Source organism: Ceratotherium simum, chromosome 12 (genome assembly GCF_057802395.1).
Source record: "Ceratotherium simum simum isolate JZ-2026a chromosome 12, ASM5780239v1, whole genome shotgun sequence".
NCBI classification, from domain to species: Eukaryota; Metazoa; Chordata; class Mammalia; order Perissodactyla; family Rhinocerotidae; genus Ceratotherium; species Ceratotherium simum.
This window is the reverse complement of record NC_141911.1, coordinates 38209226-38226088: the sequence shown is the minus strand read 5'-3', so window position 1 is coordinate 38226088 and position 16863 is coordinate 38209226. Positions and strand designations below refer to the sequence as shown.

Here is a 16863-nt window from a genome sequence, read left to right as displayed (position 1 = left end):
AACCCCCCTCTTGGAGATTCATAATATCTGTGAGCAAAATAAAGGTTATACAATGTTATACAGCTTTTGAAAACCTGTTTAAAATAGTTTTATTTATCTGACCCTAATAACTTCCTGTATTTAACCTAATAACTTCCTATAACAACAGCACTGTTCTGCAATATACAATTTTTTTAAACTGATATATTTTTCCATTCATCTGCTTATCCATTCTGGTAGAGTAAAATCCTCTCAGCCGTTACTTTTCTTCTAAATATTTTAGCTCTTCTTCATCTGTTTAGTTTTCTAAATTATTGTTATATTTTTTTCAAATTAAAACAGCACTTGCAGTTTTTAATTAGAATTCATTAATACTTTAACAGGGAAGAACTGATAGGTTTACGGCGTGGCATAGTGGCTAAATGTGTGCACGCTTCAGCGGCCCGGGGGTTCGGGGGTTCAGATCCCGGGGTCACGTGTCAAAGCCATGCCGTGGCAGCGTCCCATATAAAGTAGAGGAAGATGGGAACGGATGTTAGCCCAGGGCCAGTCTTCCTCAGCAAAAAGAGGAGGATTGGCATCGGATGTTAGCTCAGGGCTGATCTTCCTCACACACAAAAAAAGAAGAAGAACAGATCATGTCTTCAATTGTTCACGTCACTATTTATGGAAGGGAAAATTACTCAGTAAATGTTTAAAGTTTTCTTTATATAGGATTTACCTAATTTTTGTTGTTGTTGTTATTGTTAGTGAGAACTTTAGTCTCAGCTAATAGAGTATTTAGGTATTTAGTAGAAAAACTCTATTGATTTTTTTTTCCCACATTTATTCTATACTAACCAGTTATCTGAACTATTGGAATTTTTTTGGATGATTTCCTTTGATTTTCTAGATTAATTTGTACTATCTGAAAATAATTTTGTGCTTCTATTATCTTTTTTATTGCTAGACCTCCTGTTTCTGCTTTGTACCTTATATTGGTCTGAAATGTAAATATTAGGTGTAATAACAGACATCCTTATCCCATTTTTGATGTTAAAGGGAATGACTATAGTTTTTCACCATTAAATAAAATGTTGGCAATTGATCCAAGGTGAGGACTAATTATCTTGTTAAAGAATTATTCTTCAAGTCCTAGAACACAGATCGTTTTATACAGAAACAGAGGTTTCATTTTATCATGGGCTTTCAAAATCTTTCTCAATGATCATATGGTTTATCTTTATTAACCTTTTGAAATAATTATGTTAATTATATTAATAAATATCCTAATAAATAAACAACTTTTACATTCCTGGCTAACACTAGTTAATTATGTTGGATTTTTCTTAAATATTCCAAGGAATACGATTTACTATTACTATTTAAGATTTTTTGCATATACATTCCTAACAACTGTTCTGAGATTTTCTTTGGCTGGGGAGAGGGGAGGACAGGGAAAAGATTTTTTCCAGGTATTTGTAGCAAGGATATTATCCATCATTTTATATGCTCCAAAATGATTTATTATTTTAATATATAGTATAAGAAATATGAGCTCCTTAAAGATTCCTACAAATTAACCACAAAAATATGTAACCTTGTAGAAAACTACAAGATCTTTTTGGTAAGTTAAAAATTTTATTCCATAATTGTTGATCTGTTAAGGCTTCTTTTAAAAATTTATGGTTAAAATTTCTTTTTATGTGTCAATTTTAGTAAAATTTAACTCCTCATTGAAACAGATTTATCTATTCTCTTGCATTTGTCAAAAAGAAGAATGCAAAGCAGATATTGTTGAAAAATGAAGGATTGGAGTCAAGTAAATTTGGGAAATATTGGACTGAATAAAGTTTAATAGGTTTGCTTACTGCAGAACTTCTCAGAATTCTCTAAGAGAGTCCTTTGAATCTCTCAATAAGAGAGACATATAGTAAGCAGAGAGTGGTTCCCAAACTTATTTGCTGTGGAACTCTTTTGCCCCGAGCATCTTGCAGATGGAATATACTTTGAGGAGTGCCAATTCATATCTTACCCATCATACGGAAACAAACAGACAGGTAGGTAGGTAGGTACAGACATACAGGTAATTATAAAAAAATTATAGAGCAATTTTTGAAATTGCTATAATTTGCCTACGAGTTTTAGCAATATTTTTAAATTAATCATAATTTGTCTGGATTTAAACTTTTCTTATAGTTTAAGAAAACACTGTGCTTTCTTGACTGAATTTCCTTGTTCCCCATGGTTGCGAGTTATATAATGGTCACCTCTGGTCAGTTAACAGATCTTCTTGAGGGTTCAACATAAACAGAGTTATTTCCCCTTTGACCTTGTGCCCTGGTCAGTATTTTCCCTTAGGCATACTTGAATATTCTCTTTTTAGAAAGAGTTAGTAGTGCTGTTGACTGCCATTTAGGAAAGAAATTCTGAATGAAGACTAACTAAAATAAACTATGACATATCAGAGTTGAGGATTCTTAAAAAGACGTGACCTAAATGAGGGAAAACATGGACACATTTCCTATACAAAACTACACTGCTCATGACATATAGAACCATTCTTAGCTAAGGACCGTAACATGCTTAACAAATGATACACTGAAGGTAAAAGCTGAATTATTATCATTTTTGGAAGACTAGGACTGGACCCCTGGCAGACACACACACAGACTCACACATACATTCACACAGATATGCACACACACCCCTAAACTTTACTTAGGCAACACAAGTGAAAGACACACAAAAGGAGAAAAGATAAACTTTACCTCTTTCCTAATTTTGCCCAGACCCAGCCTACATAAATCTGATTTTTTAAAAAGTCGCACTCCTCTATCCCCATAGTTCAGTAGATCCACCTTAGTGCGGAATCATGAATGCCTTTTATTTAATCTGCTCACATAGCTTACCATGTCACCAGCTATGAAAGGTCATTTGCTCAACATGTTTGAGTGGCTTTCCAACAGCACAGGCTCTTTAGACTTCATTAGACCTAATCAGCTGGGCCACGTAGGGCCCAGAATGAGGAGCCTCCTACTATTCAGAGGAAAGAATAACAATCAAAATTTAAATATCCTCACACAGTTTTGTTACTTGTCAAGAAAAATGGGCCCGAACTTCTTATCATTCTTAGTGTGCTCATATAGCCAACAGTTCTGAAATAACAATTACAGATGAAAGCACTAAGACCCAAACATGCAAGACAAGCTCACTAGCCTGAGAGTCTCTTGTGATCCATAAATTCAAAGTGGGAACTGCTTTTGGTGTCTGAGAAAAGACCCATGCATGCCACACGCCCAGGTCTTGGACGTTATCTTTGTGGCCCTAGATGCTCCAGCCATGCTAGAACTTGGCCATTCAGGCAGGGAGAACAGAGGCCGTAGCAACACAGCAGGTACTGAGAGGGGGAAGGTCCACCATACAAGGCGCTATGCTGTTTTGTTTCAGTAGGCAAGGTCCTCATGATCCCTGACACTGCTTTCAAACAACCAGGAACAGCCTCTTGGTCTGGAGGAATCTAGTCCTCACATTTCCCTTGGCAAAACAAAACAAAACAAAAAATGATCCACAGTTCTCATTTTCATGGTTTCAGCGACAGCAATTTCCTATGACCTCTCCATACCAGGAAATGTGATTAATGAATTATCTAAGTGACCCTAACCTGCACAACTGCGCCGGCAGGAGTAGCGATTCCAGCCGACCCAAATGGGCTGAAAGAGCGAGCTGTATGGGAAGGAGTCACCATCCGCTCACGTTAGGAAAGGGCCAGGGGTGGGCGGGAGGCCAGAGGTCTTCCTTGGGGTACAATGATCTACCTTTGAAACTGGCTCTGCAACAGAAACACTTGTGTGATGCTTTTTAAGGGACAGAGTGGTTCACATTTTTTAAAATAGGCAAATAGCAAAATGAAGCAGTTTGTGTGGAAATTAGACCTACCCAGCCCGAATCATTCGCACACCTCTGCTGATAAATTCTGGAATCCTGTTTCTGTCCACATTCCCTGGGACGGAACGCAGCACAGCCAGCCATCTGAGTACAGTGACTAGGCCTTTCCTAATCCATCAGTGTCTCCTGCCACTGTCTGCACTCGCTGCACTCGCCTCTATTCACACGAGCTCTCTCCTTCCCGGGCATTTTAAATACAACTCCTTCTCCACTTCACCAGAGACCTCTCTTACTTCTCAGAGCTGGCTACCAGCAACCCAACAAGTTTGAAGACAGTTCTAAGCAGCTGAAAGTAGAAGCTTACCTAAAACACATGACTGAGGAAAAGACGTCACTGGAAGGTTGAAGGAGCAGCTATGTGGGGGGCGAAATCCATTTCAGCACTGCTCACAAACCTGGAAACAGTGAGAAGACACGATCACTTGACATCTAGTCAGTATCCCCTTATCCCTTGGGACTCCTCTCTGCCCTGGCACTTTTCACTGCTTTGATTTATTTCCATGGACGTGACCAAGGATACCTATTATAGGTACTAGGCCCCATGCTAATTGTGTGCTTTGCGGGGAGAGGGGAACAAGATGAAAAAGACCTGGCTCTATAAACTGTCAGCTCTGTCAGCTCTAGGATCTAGAAGAACAGTATTGAACGGTATTATACCCCTAGCATCTAGAATAGTTCCTAAACAGTATGATATCCCCAGTATCTAGAACAGTATATGGCACACAGGAAGCATCAAGTAAGTGTTTGCTAAATCAGTGAAATAATCATAGTTACTGCCTGACAGCCGATCACGATGGACGGCTTTATGTCATGCTTGAGACCAGGCGTTGCAGATTCTAGTTCGCGAACAGAAACAGGGCTCTGCTCTGCTCTGTTGCCCACCAGGGGCGAGATTTGTGTCATCGAAGAGGAGCAGCTGCATTGCTAGTACCATCTTTGCCTCATCCATCACCATGAATGTCCACAAGCTGAGACCCATGAAGCACATCTCCTCCCTCCCCTGCCTCCGCGTCCCTTTCCTTCTCTGAGGGGCTCTTGGAGCTGCAGGCCCTGAGTCCCAGAGCTCTGCACAGCCGCTGGCTGTCGGGGGCGCTCCTGCTACTCTAGAGGCAGGCGCAGAGTGGAGCCGTGTCAGTGGGGAGTCGGGGCTCCCTGGGCCTGTCACTCAGGAAGAGTGATCTGGGCTCAGTGACAGCCTCCTGACCCTAGGGGATAAACCACCTCTGACGGTACACCAGATCAGTGGGAGCAAGGCACGCTCCTCACCTCCTCCCATCCCTATGGTACCCTTGCCTGGAATGTCCACGTGTTCCTGCTGTGGCTATTGTTTCCTCTTGCTTATCACACAAGACTGGTTGGATGGGGATGGGAGTTTGGGTGTGAATTCCACTAGGAAAAAGGCAAGCAGGAAGGAGAAGACAGTGAAACCACTTTCCAGAAGGGCAATTAATTCCTAGCAAGAAGAAACTTACTGATGGTGATTTTTTTTTTTTTAATTCAGTGAACTAAAAAGATTAGAACTAGAAAAAGGTGTAAGTAAAGAAGAAATTCCTTCTTTAAATCAATTCCTCATTGCTCAAAATACCCAGGTTAGGTTACAGTATAAAAGAAACGATGCTGACCATATGTTGTCAAAATATGTATATATTTCTGATTTGTTTTAAATAAATTGTATACTAGTAAAATTCATTACTAGTACTGAATATCTTCCAATTGTCTCAACTGATTTTAACTAAGCTGTTCTACATGTCTGGGTTGTGAGTGTTTTAAGGCATGGCCCACGGGCACTTTACTAGTCCATATGCAGATTTTATAACTTTAAATTTGCCTTGTGTTGTAAGAGACAAGCTTTGCAGTCAGGTGACCTGGGTTCAAAGTCTCACTCAGCCACTGATTGTGTTATCTTGGGCAACCTTCCTTGTAGTTTTGTTCATCTGTAAAATTGGGGACCTCGTGGGATTGTTGTGAGCATTACATAAGGTTAGTACATGCAAAGACTGTGCCTGGCACAGAGTCACACAAATATTAGCTATTTACTTTTGCCAATTAATTCTGCTCAAATGATAACAAAACCAAGGACCATTTCAAATCAACTATAATGTCAAAATACTTAAAATGGGATATTATTGTCCTCTTTATATATTTTGGTATTTTCTGAACTTTTTGCAATGAGCACACAAATATAAAAATGATTTATAACCAGGGGACACCCCTATGGCCTAGTGGTTAAGTTCAGCACACTCTGCTTTGGTGGCCCTGATTCACGGGTGCAGAACCCAGGGTCGTATCTACACCATTCATCAGCCATGTTGTGGTGGGAACCCAGATATAAAAAGTAGAGGAAGATTGGCACAGATGTTAGCTCAAGGCTAATCTTCCTTAAGCAAAAAAAAGAGAAAAATTGGCAACAGATGTTAGCTCAGGACTAATTTTCCTCAGTAAAAAAAAAAAAAGATCTATTACCATAATATATAATTAGAATAAATGCATCCAAATAAAAGAAATCAAAGTAAGCTTTTGGAAAATGAATCAGGCTTTAAAATTTTGCTATTGAAGAGATAGAGAGAAGCACTCAAATGTAGAGCCTGTTTCAGCAGGAAGGCATTAATCCTGTTCATTTGAAATCAAGGTCAATAGTACAAATAGTAAGGAAGATTGAATGAATTTGCTAAGAACATGCCATTACTAATAGTCCTTTTCCTGACTGCAGATAATAACGTAGAGGCTGGTACCTCCTCACTGTTGGGACCAAAGAAAAATGTGTCATCCTTCTAGAAACTATAGAAGAATCTTTATTTTCAATGTCATCTGCCTCAAATTCTATATTTTTGTGTGAACCAAACAAGTAGCTAGGATTAAGTAAATCCTTTCATTTTTCAACTAGTTTTTGTGCACAAATACATACAAACACACAATACCAAATTATTAACTATTAGTTGTGCCCTGTCAATTCATTCAATCACTTTAAAAACTGAGATTTTTATAAAACCAAATTAATAAAATTTAATATAAACATTTATTCTCAAGCATAAGCAAAGGGGAACCATTCCCATACCATTTTAAACCATTAAAAACATAAAGATACCCCCGTGTATTCTCACAAATTCTTTGTGACTTCTTAAACCCTATTTTCTTCGTATTATTCTCTTTTAATTAAATGGTAAATAATGATATCTGAAAATCATTTTTGCGACTTTCGGTCTACTTTTTTTAAAAAAGTAAATCTTAGAAGGTAAAAAAGTTGAAAATATTTGATTAGGATTTAAGGTGTATCTCCATTTAAAGGTATTTCAAGACAAAAAATAGAATTTTACTCCCTCTGATGTTCTTTTTTGCTAAGACTTAGCAATTCATTCTTCCTCTGAAATTTCTACAAATATCTTCAAATTGTGGTGCTGATGGTAGCTGTAGTTGGTGGTTTTAAGAAAATATTTTTTTGGAGACTACAATTCTTAGAACGCTTATTTAAAGCCCTCTATTGTGGGGAAAGGAGTTAAAGATAATTTCTTTATTAGAAGACAGCAAGCTTGTCTTAACTGACATAAGGAGCAACCAATGAATACAAAAGATCTTTAAAAGCCAATCAATCCTACACCAGTTCAGCTACTGCTGGAGGATACGTTTGTGATCCCGGGTTCAGATGTGGTCCGTCAGACCTACAGCTGCAGCTCACAGCCACCAGGGGTCAGACTTTTACATCGGTCCCTAGTAGATGCTAAACTTGAGTCTGAGACTATGGTGTCTCTTTTCCCAACACACCATTCTCTTCTTCAATTTAGCTTTCTCACCACTAATTATAATATAAGAAGATTATATATAAATATAAGAAACATATATTTTACTTTCCCAGGTGGAAACGGCTTCATGAGAAAAAGAGAAGGAAATGGTGGAAATTAAGAAGACAGTTCTTCTCAGGAGACAGTTCTGGTACTAAGAAGGAAGGGTGAAAACCAAACAGCCTACAAATCATTTTGAAAAGACAAGGAGAATGCAAAAAATCTATATGAGCAATTTGAAGTTCACAATTGTATTCAGAATGGTAGTGGTGGTGGTGTTGGTGCTGGTGGAGGCACAGTGCTAGCCAACATCTATTGAATGTACTGTTCTAAACACTTGACTTATTATTATAACCTCATTTTAGGGTTGAGAAAACCAGGCACGGAGCATTTTCTAACAGTTATCAGGAGCCTGGCAAATGTTCCTATCTTTTGCAATATAATCTCACATTTGAGAATTTGGACAAAGTAAAGAATTCAAATAGGGGGGAAGCCAACAGTTTCCCTTTGTTGACATGAAGATATCATATTAATTCCAGGGTTATTTATAATAGTAGAATTTGGAAACAACCAAACTCTCTAATAATAGTAGAATAACAAAATAAAGTAGTAAATATTATGTAGTCATTACAATTATAATTATGAAAGTTAGAAGCAATGAAAAAAAATGTTGGGTGAAAAGAAAAAAGCAATTGAGGAAATTGTGTCTGTACCATAAATAAAACTCTGTAAGATATGTGCATTTATGGAAAAGAATAAAGAAATCTGATAGAAAAACAATGTTATGTGTTAGGATGTAGGACTATAGGGATTATATACACATTTTTAAAGTAAAAATCCTGGAAAACATTTTAAAAATATTGCCAAAGGATACAATGTGAAAAATTTGCCTCATGGGACCTTCGAGCGTAAGCAAACTCAATTTATTTCACAGAGCTGGAACTCTCCCAAGGTTAGTCCACCAGCCACATCCAGGCCTTTCTACTAACCATGTCCAGGTTGGCCTACTACATCCTTCAAAGCACCCACAAGATTCAGCAATAATAGTTACTGTTTTTTGTTAGTAGTAATAATAACACACCAAAAGTGTATAGAGCTTCACAGTTTTGAAAAGTGTTTTTGTTTAGCTTAAGTCCAATTCGTTATGAACAAACATTGCCACTTAGATTCCTATGGTGATCTCAGCAGAATGATATCCCAGAAGAGAGCATGAGAGAAATTCAGATGATATGGATGCACTTTGGACAACAGAGAAGCAACTTGTATAATAAACAGGGCACAGCCTCACCTAGCCTTCCAACAAACCCCAATGCACCCTGAAGTCACAAAGATATAACACACTGGAAATATGAACCATCTCATAGGAGCATTCTTACAAAGGACAGAAGGCTTTCTCAAGAAATAATGGATATCCCCTTTCTCTCTGAATTCCTTTTCCTCCCCCACTCCCTCCCCAAAACAACTGCTGTTTGTGGTTTCTAAAGCTCTTTATCATCGCAATCACCCCAGACCAACTGAGTAAGCCCAGTGTCTGAAAAATTGTATTTTCTGGAAGTTTCCCCAGCTTTTAAAAGTCAAAGCAATATCTTTTTTAGAGAGCAAAGCCAAAGGGGTAGAAAACTGTACCCAGCCTTTAAAGTTTTACCCTTTAGCTCAGGCCTAGATAGGTTCTTCCCTGGACAGGAGCATTCTTTTTAAGGAATCACCTACCAGCTAGAAAATAAGAAGCCTACTTAATCCACACAACCTCCAGCTGTTGGTCAAAACCCACAGCTGCTCTTCTTCATACCTTCCCACACACTGTCCACATAGGACACATGCAAGTCAAAGAGAATCTAAAATGCCTCCTTCTTTACTGCATTATGGCAGAGAATAAATCCGGAAATGCAGTCACAGCACTACCATCAGAGAAGAGGCATAAAATGCAGCAAGAGATGTTCCCATGTGGTCACTAAAGCAGGTAGCTGGTTTTGTTCAGAGCAGATTTGGAGGAGCAGAGAACACTAACAAAAGAGTGATAAAAACTCTGAGCTTAGAAAGGAGTACAGGCCAATATCCCTGATAAATACAGATGCAAAAATTCTCAACAAATACTAGCAAACCAAATTCTGCAGCACATTACAAGGATCATACACCATGATCAAGTAGGATTTATCTCTGAGAAGCAAGGATGTTTCAACATACACAAAGCAATTAACATGCAAACCACATTAATAGAACGAAAGATAAAAATCATATAATCATCTCAATAGATGCAGAAACAGCATTTGAAAAAATTCAACATCCTTTCATGATAAAGAATTACAACAAATTGGGTATAGAAGGAAATACCTCAACATAATAAAGGCCATATATGACAAGCCCACAGCTAACATCATACTCAATGGTGAAGGGTTGAAAGCTTTCCCTCTAAGATCAGGAACAAGACAAGGGTGCCCACTCTCACTACTCCTATTTAAAGTACCAGTACTGGAGGTCTTAACCACAATAATCAGGCAAAAAAAAAAAACAGATAGAAGGCATCCAAATTAGAAAGGAAGAAGTAAAATTGTCTCTGCGTACAGATGATATGATCTTATATAGAGAAAAACCCTAAAGACTCCACCAAAAAACTGTTAAAATTAATACACAAATTCAGTAAAGTTGCAGGATACAAAATCAACTTACAGAAATCAGTTGCATTTCTATACAATAACAACTATCTGAAAAAGAAATAAAGAAAACAATCCCATTTACAGTAGCATCAAAAACAACAAAATACCTAGGAATAGATTTAACCAAGGAAGTGCAAGATCTGTACACTGAAAACTATAACACTTCAATGAAAGAAATTGAAGAAGACACAAATAATTGGAAAGATATCCCATGTTCATGGATGGGAAAAATTAATACTGTTAAAATGTCCATACTACCCAAAGCCATCTATAGATTCAGTGCAATCCCTATTAAATATCCAGTGGCAATTTTCATAGAAATAGGAAAAACAATATTAAATTTTGTATGGAACCACAATAGACCCTGAATAGCCAAAGCAGTCCTGAGAAGGAAGAGCAAAGCTGGAGGCATCACATGTCTTGAGTTCAAACTGTCTTACAAAGACATAGTAATCAAAACAGTATGGTACTGGTATAAAAACAGATACATAGACCAATGGAACAGAATCTAGAGCCCAGAAGTAAACCCTAGTGCATCCAGTCAACTAATATTTGACAAAGGAGCCAAAAATACTCAATGGGGAAAGGATAATATCTTCAATAAATGGTGCTGGAAAAACTGGATATCCACAGGCAAAAAGAATGAAATTGCACCCTTCTCTTACACCACTCACAAAAATTAACTCAAAACGTTTAAAGCCTCAAACATGAGACTTGAAATCATAAAATTCCTAGATGAAAACATGGGGGAAAATCTCCTTGACATTAGTCTTGTCAACAATTTTTTGGATATGACACAAAAAGTACAAGCAACGAAAACAAAAATCAACAAGTGGGACTACATCAAACTAAAAAGCTTCTGCACAGCAAAAGAAACAATCAACAAAAAGGAAAGGCCACCTACAGAATGGGAGAAGTATTTACAAACCATATATCTGATAAAAGACTAATATCCAAGATATATAAGGAGCTCAATAGCCAAAAAACAAAAAATCCAGTTAAAAAATGGGCAGAGGAAACTAAATAGACATTTTTCCAAAGAAGACATACAAATGGCCAACAGGTACGTGAAAAGATGCTCACCATCACTAATTAGCAGGGAAATGCAAATCAAAACCACAATGAGATATCACCTTACACCTGTTAGAATGGCTACTATCAAAAAGACAAGAGATAAGTATTGGAGAGGATGTGGAAAAAAGGGAACCCTGTACACCATTGGTGGAAATGTAAATTAGTACAGTCACTATGGAAAACAGTTTGGAGGTTCCTCAAAAAATTAAAAATAGAATTACTATTTGACCCATCAATTCCACTTCTGGGTATACATCCAAAGGAAATGAAAGCAGGATCTTGAAGAGATATCTGCACCCCAGGTTATTGCAACATTATTCATAATAGCCAAGATACGGAAACAACCTAAATGTACATCAACAAATAGATGGATAAAAAAGATATGGTATATAAATGTACAATGGAATATTATTCAGCCATGAGAAAGAAGGAAATCCTGCGGTTTGCAACAACATAAATGGATCTTGAAGGCATTATGCTAAGTGAAATAAGTCAGACAGAGAAAGACAAATACTGTATGATCTCACTTGTATGTGGAATCCAAAGAAACTGAACTCATAGAAAGAGATAGTAGAATGGTGGTTGCCAGGGGCTGAGGAGTAGGGGAAATGGGTAGATGTTGGTCAAAGGGTACAAACTTCCAGTTATAAGAGGAGTAAGTTCTGGGGCTCAATGTATAGCATGATGACTATAGTTAACCATATTGTATTATATACTTGGAAGTTACTAAGAGAGTAGATCTTAAGTGTTCTCATTACAAAAAAAAAAAAAGGTAATTATGTGAGGTGATGGAGGTGTCAACTAACCCTATGTGGTAATCACTTAGCAATATGTAAGTGTATCAAATCATCACATTGTACACCACAAACTTACACAATGTTATAATTCAACTACTTCTCAATAAAGCTGAAAAAAATTTAATTTATAAAAAGAAGTAACATTACCCACAAGAGTGCTGATATACAAGAAAAACACTCCAGTACAGACAGCACACGGCCACAACAGTCTAGCACACAGAGAAGAGGCTAAGTGCTCATTCATTTACCCAACAAATATTACTGAGCATCTTCTATATGCCTGGCACTGTTCTAGGCACTTGGGATACATCATTGAACAAAACAGACATGACGCCTGTCCTTGTGGGGTTCACATTCCAGCAGGAACTTGGACGTCACAAACTAGATCAGGATGGAATATATTCTCTCAGCCACTCTTGAGGCCAGTCCCATAGGAAGAAATAATTGGAAGTCATATCAAGCCTCCACAGCACATTTGTACATTCCTTGCGTGTGTGTGTGTGTGTATGTGTATGTACACATATGTATAATTACCATCCCACAGTGTTGATTAACTATCAATCATTCATTTATTTATGCATTTTGGAAATATGTGAGTGTCTACAATTTTCCCAGCCCTGGCTAGATTATGAACTTTTGCTCTCTTTATAAAATACTTAGTTAAATTACCCCTTCAGGGATTATGACATATAGATACCTCACCTGGATACAACCTTCCCAACTATTAAAATCAAGATTCTGGTCCTTAGGACAAAAACCCAAAAGTGTGCTCCTAAAGAATACTTCTTTGTGGAAGTTTCTTTTTTACCAAAGTTTTATACTTTTTATTGAAGCTCCTTTTTTTCTGAGGGTATGACATATAATACTTACCGTACCCTGTGCATTAATACATACTCATATATCTGCTGAATGAGAAAATGATGTTCTGTGATTCCTACGTCAAAAAAATAATCCAAAATAGGGCTTGTGCCACTGCTGTTTCTCCTCCTCTAATTGGTCAAACACTATATTCAGCCTTGCAAAACCACTGACTGAAGAAGATGACTGTTTTATTCCACAGTAACGTGATATTGGCACATGAGGTCAAGGTCCTTTGATTCCCAGATTGTTGGCTTTAATAGGAAAAGCTCTTACTTTGTATGGAATTGATTTGGGAACATCTTGAAAATGAAGACACCATCATAAGGAGAAAGAAAACAAGTCCAAAGATGTGTTGCAAGACCAAGAGTCCTCAGTCCCAGAGGACTTGCGTAGTGTTTAGAGTCCTCTCCATTACCTCTGGTGAAAATACAGTCCATTCTTTTTATGTGGGGCACTTAATGTTCTATAAAGTCGCCACAATCACTGAATTAGTGAATGCTGACCTACTGCTCCTAGGAGAAGTACAGGGTTAGGTTCCTGCAAGCCTCTGCTCACATTTTCTTCAACCAAAATGCCATTTGTATTATACAGGTTTGTTAAACAAGCCAGTCTCATCAGCATTGAAAACCTGCTCTCCCACATGACCTTTTTCCTATATAACACTTAGCAGGTGTTTTTTAAATTCTTCCAAAGCCTCCTGATCTGCAGAACCTGCCTTGCCTACTAGTCTAACATTTTTCTTGCTGTATCACCTTTTGAAACATGCGAGCTAGCCAGAACTAGACAAGAAGAGTTTAACACTTTCCTCACCCTAGGTGAGGAGACTGTAAATTTCTTTGCCTTTCAACCTCACAGTGCCATCTACTACGCTTTTTTATCAATCATCATCTCATGAATCCACAAATTTAGCCACTTTTCTGTAGTTTCATCACACACTACAGATGTTACTTTAGCACCTTGTGGAGCAGCCTCATGTATAGATGAGCGAATTTCCTATTCCTTTTTCAGGATATATCATATTGTTGATTCATTTACATTGAACTCACAGCCAACAGCACTATAACTCATCCCTAAATGAAGCTTATCTAACAAGTGTGCTTCCTCCACAAGTCACACTGCAGCCTTCCTGTACTAGGAACACTGGACAGCACTTCAGCATGATTCTTGGGAGCCATTTTAAAGAGCAAAATCACCAACAAAAAGCACAAAGAAGCAAAAAATGTGACACTAAATAGATGGAAGACACTTATTTACAGTAGGAGAGCTGAAATGAGAAGGCAGAGTGTCACCTTGACCTCAGGTGGATACGTGTGCATTGAGTGACTCAAAATTTCCACCACTCTTCCCATATCCACAAATGATCACAAAAGCACCATGTGTATTGATTTGGGGTTTACAAATAAATTTTGTAGTGAGTAGGCTAATTTGCAAAAAATGGAATTGGCGAATACTGAGGATTGACTGTACTTTGGAGTGAAGATGTTCTTTCATATTTTAAAAAGAAGAGTTGCATGAACATTTAATACTGAGCATACCTTTAGATGTCATTTAAGATGATACTTAAATGATGGGAATTAAGGGGCCAAATCAATATTTCATCCCCATATGCCCTGGTATCCTTGATGCTGAGAAAAGGATAAAGGAAAACAGACACAAATTGACTCAAATCCTAACACCCAAGCATCCCTTCTGCCTTCCAGGACCATCAGTTTGCATAATACTTACACTGGTGAACCAGTGATTTGAGTGTTGCTCCTTGAAAAGACACAAAAAAGTTTCTAATCATCTACTTGGAGCCTTTTCTAATGCACTGCTGTGTGATTGTTAATTTTAGGCCCTAATGTTTTCAAATCCTTTGCTGGAGGTGTGATAACTTCATTCAAGAAGCAACAGGGAGTCGTAGTTGAGAGGACGTGCTTTGAAATCAGACAGACCCAGATTCAAGTTCATGGGCCCACCATGTACGCTGCATACCCTTGGACAATTCACTTACCTCCTTTAAGCACCTTAGTTAAATAGGGGAGGCAATAGTGCAATTCACACAGAGTCAAAATGAAGATCGAATGGGGGACTATGTATAAAGCCCCTAAAAACACAATAAGCATTTGAAAATATTGGTTATTGTCATTGTAATGTGCAGCATCCTGAAGAATCTGGAGAAAGTAAATGTCTTTAAATGTTGTTTTCCAAAGGAAAATCTTTCTCCAAAAAATAAGAAAATGTCCATGAAAAAAAAATGTCCTTATATCTAGACAGAGAACAAACTTCAAAGTTTCAGCTCCACAGACAATTTCTCTTAGAAAACAGGGAAATGTGAGATATTAATATAGTTCTTCCACCAATGTTGTCACTTCTCAACATTCTGAGAAGAAATTTTAAAACAGTGTCCATTTCAACCCTCCTCAAGCCTTTCAAATTTGAAACCATAACTGCCCTTACCTAACTTTAAATGAACAGACTTTGCCACTTCTAAATACACAAAAGGTTAAATTAAAGGCATGGTTATGTGCTTGCCGTGGCTATATGGTGGAGCAAAAAGCCTTCCCAACTCTACCCCAGCTTCTTTTTCTTACAGCTTTAAATCTTGTCTATGGTTCCTCCTACAGACCCCAAATTTCATTGGAGAGCTAAAAGGTCCCACAACACTCCTCCAACCCAGTGGAAACTTGATAAATAAATTGTGATTGCAATAGCCAATTGATCTAAGTCCCTCAGGTATGCAGGTAATGAAACAAAATTAAACAAAGAAAAATCCTAAATCTTAACCATCTCAGGTCACCACAATTATCTCCTTCTTCCTTCTCTGGCTCTCGCTTTCACATAAATGTACGGTGTCTCTTTAAGCACACCACATGGGCAAATGAAACAATTTTTAAAGATTCAAATTATTTGGTTAGTGTTTCTGAGACTTACTGCATTTGGAAAAAATGTGGAATCTTTTTGTTCCTTCTGACTTTTTCTGAACTTTTTTATTTTCCTCTTTATATGTCTCTTTAAATACTTAAAACAAGAAACTAAGTGCCACCCCTCAGAACTGCATTCAGAAGGTCAACCACACTCCCTGTCGAAAATGTGTGTGAAACTTTGAAGAGAGGAAACTGTTGTGTTCTGCACTTAAAAGTATGTTGCAGCACTCTATATGCTTAAAATATGATTAACAATTTTTTAGAAAATGGCTTTGTCTCTTTTTAGCTCTTTTTAGTGCTTTTAATATTAAGGTATATGGTACAAGAAATGTAGAAGTTTCTTGTAGGACCTCCTGAGCACTGAGTCAAGAGTGAGGTCCTCAGCCTTGCTGGCTTAGAAACCTGAGAATTAACATCATCCTAGGTGTAGACTTGTATTAACCAAGTACATTGAGACTGATAAACCAGAATGCCAACTCATTCACCAACAGTGAACAAAATAATGTCAATCCAGTAGAAATGCTTGAATCATCAACTAGCACTTTCTCTCTCTTTAGGGAAGACACCCAGATGTCAGATTATAATCGGGAAATTGTTGAGTAAGTGACAAACCTAATGGAGTGAATTAGAGATTAGTTAGCAGAAGATACATACCAACAACATAGACCCAAGTGCCTATGTCTAAAAGTTGAGACAGCGCCGTCCCAACCCCTGCACACTGACTGCCAACTCTGTGGGTTAATCTTCTGTGTTCTAAGCTAATATCTTCCTCCTGTTCACCCAGTCTACTTCAAAATAATAGAAATTAGATTTTTGCTTATAATATTACAACTATGTTCTAGACTCCCTATGATTATTCCCAGAACACTTCGCTAAGAGCTCATGAAAA

The 16863-nt window shown here is 37.7% G+C and overlaps 1 long non-coding RNA gene across 1 annotated transcript in view; it reads right to left on the bottom strand.

The window, feature by feature from the left end:
* Positions 1-16863, bottom strand: part of LOC147915830 (uncharacterized) — a 43554-nt gene that overhangs the window by 10445 nt on the left and 16246 nt on the right. Inside the window, exon 2 of the long non-coding RNA XR_015553811.1 lies at positions 4211-4301. This is a non-coding gene — a long non-coding RNA (uncharacterized LOC147915830). The remainder of the gene's footprint in view (positions 1-4210; positions 4302-16863) is intronic.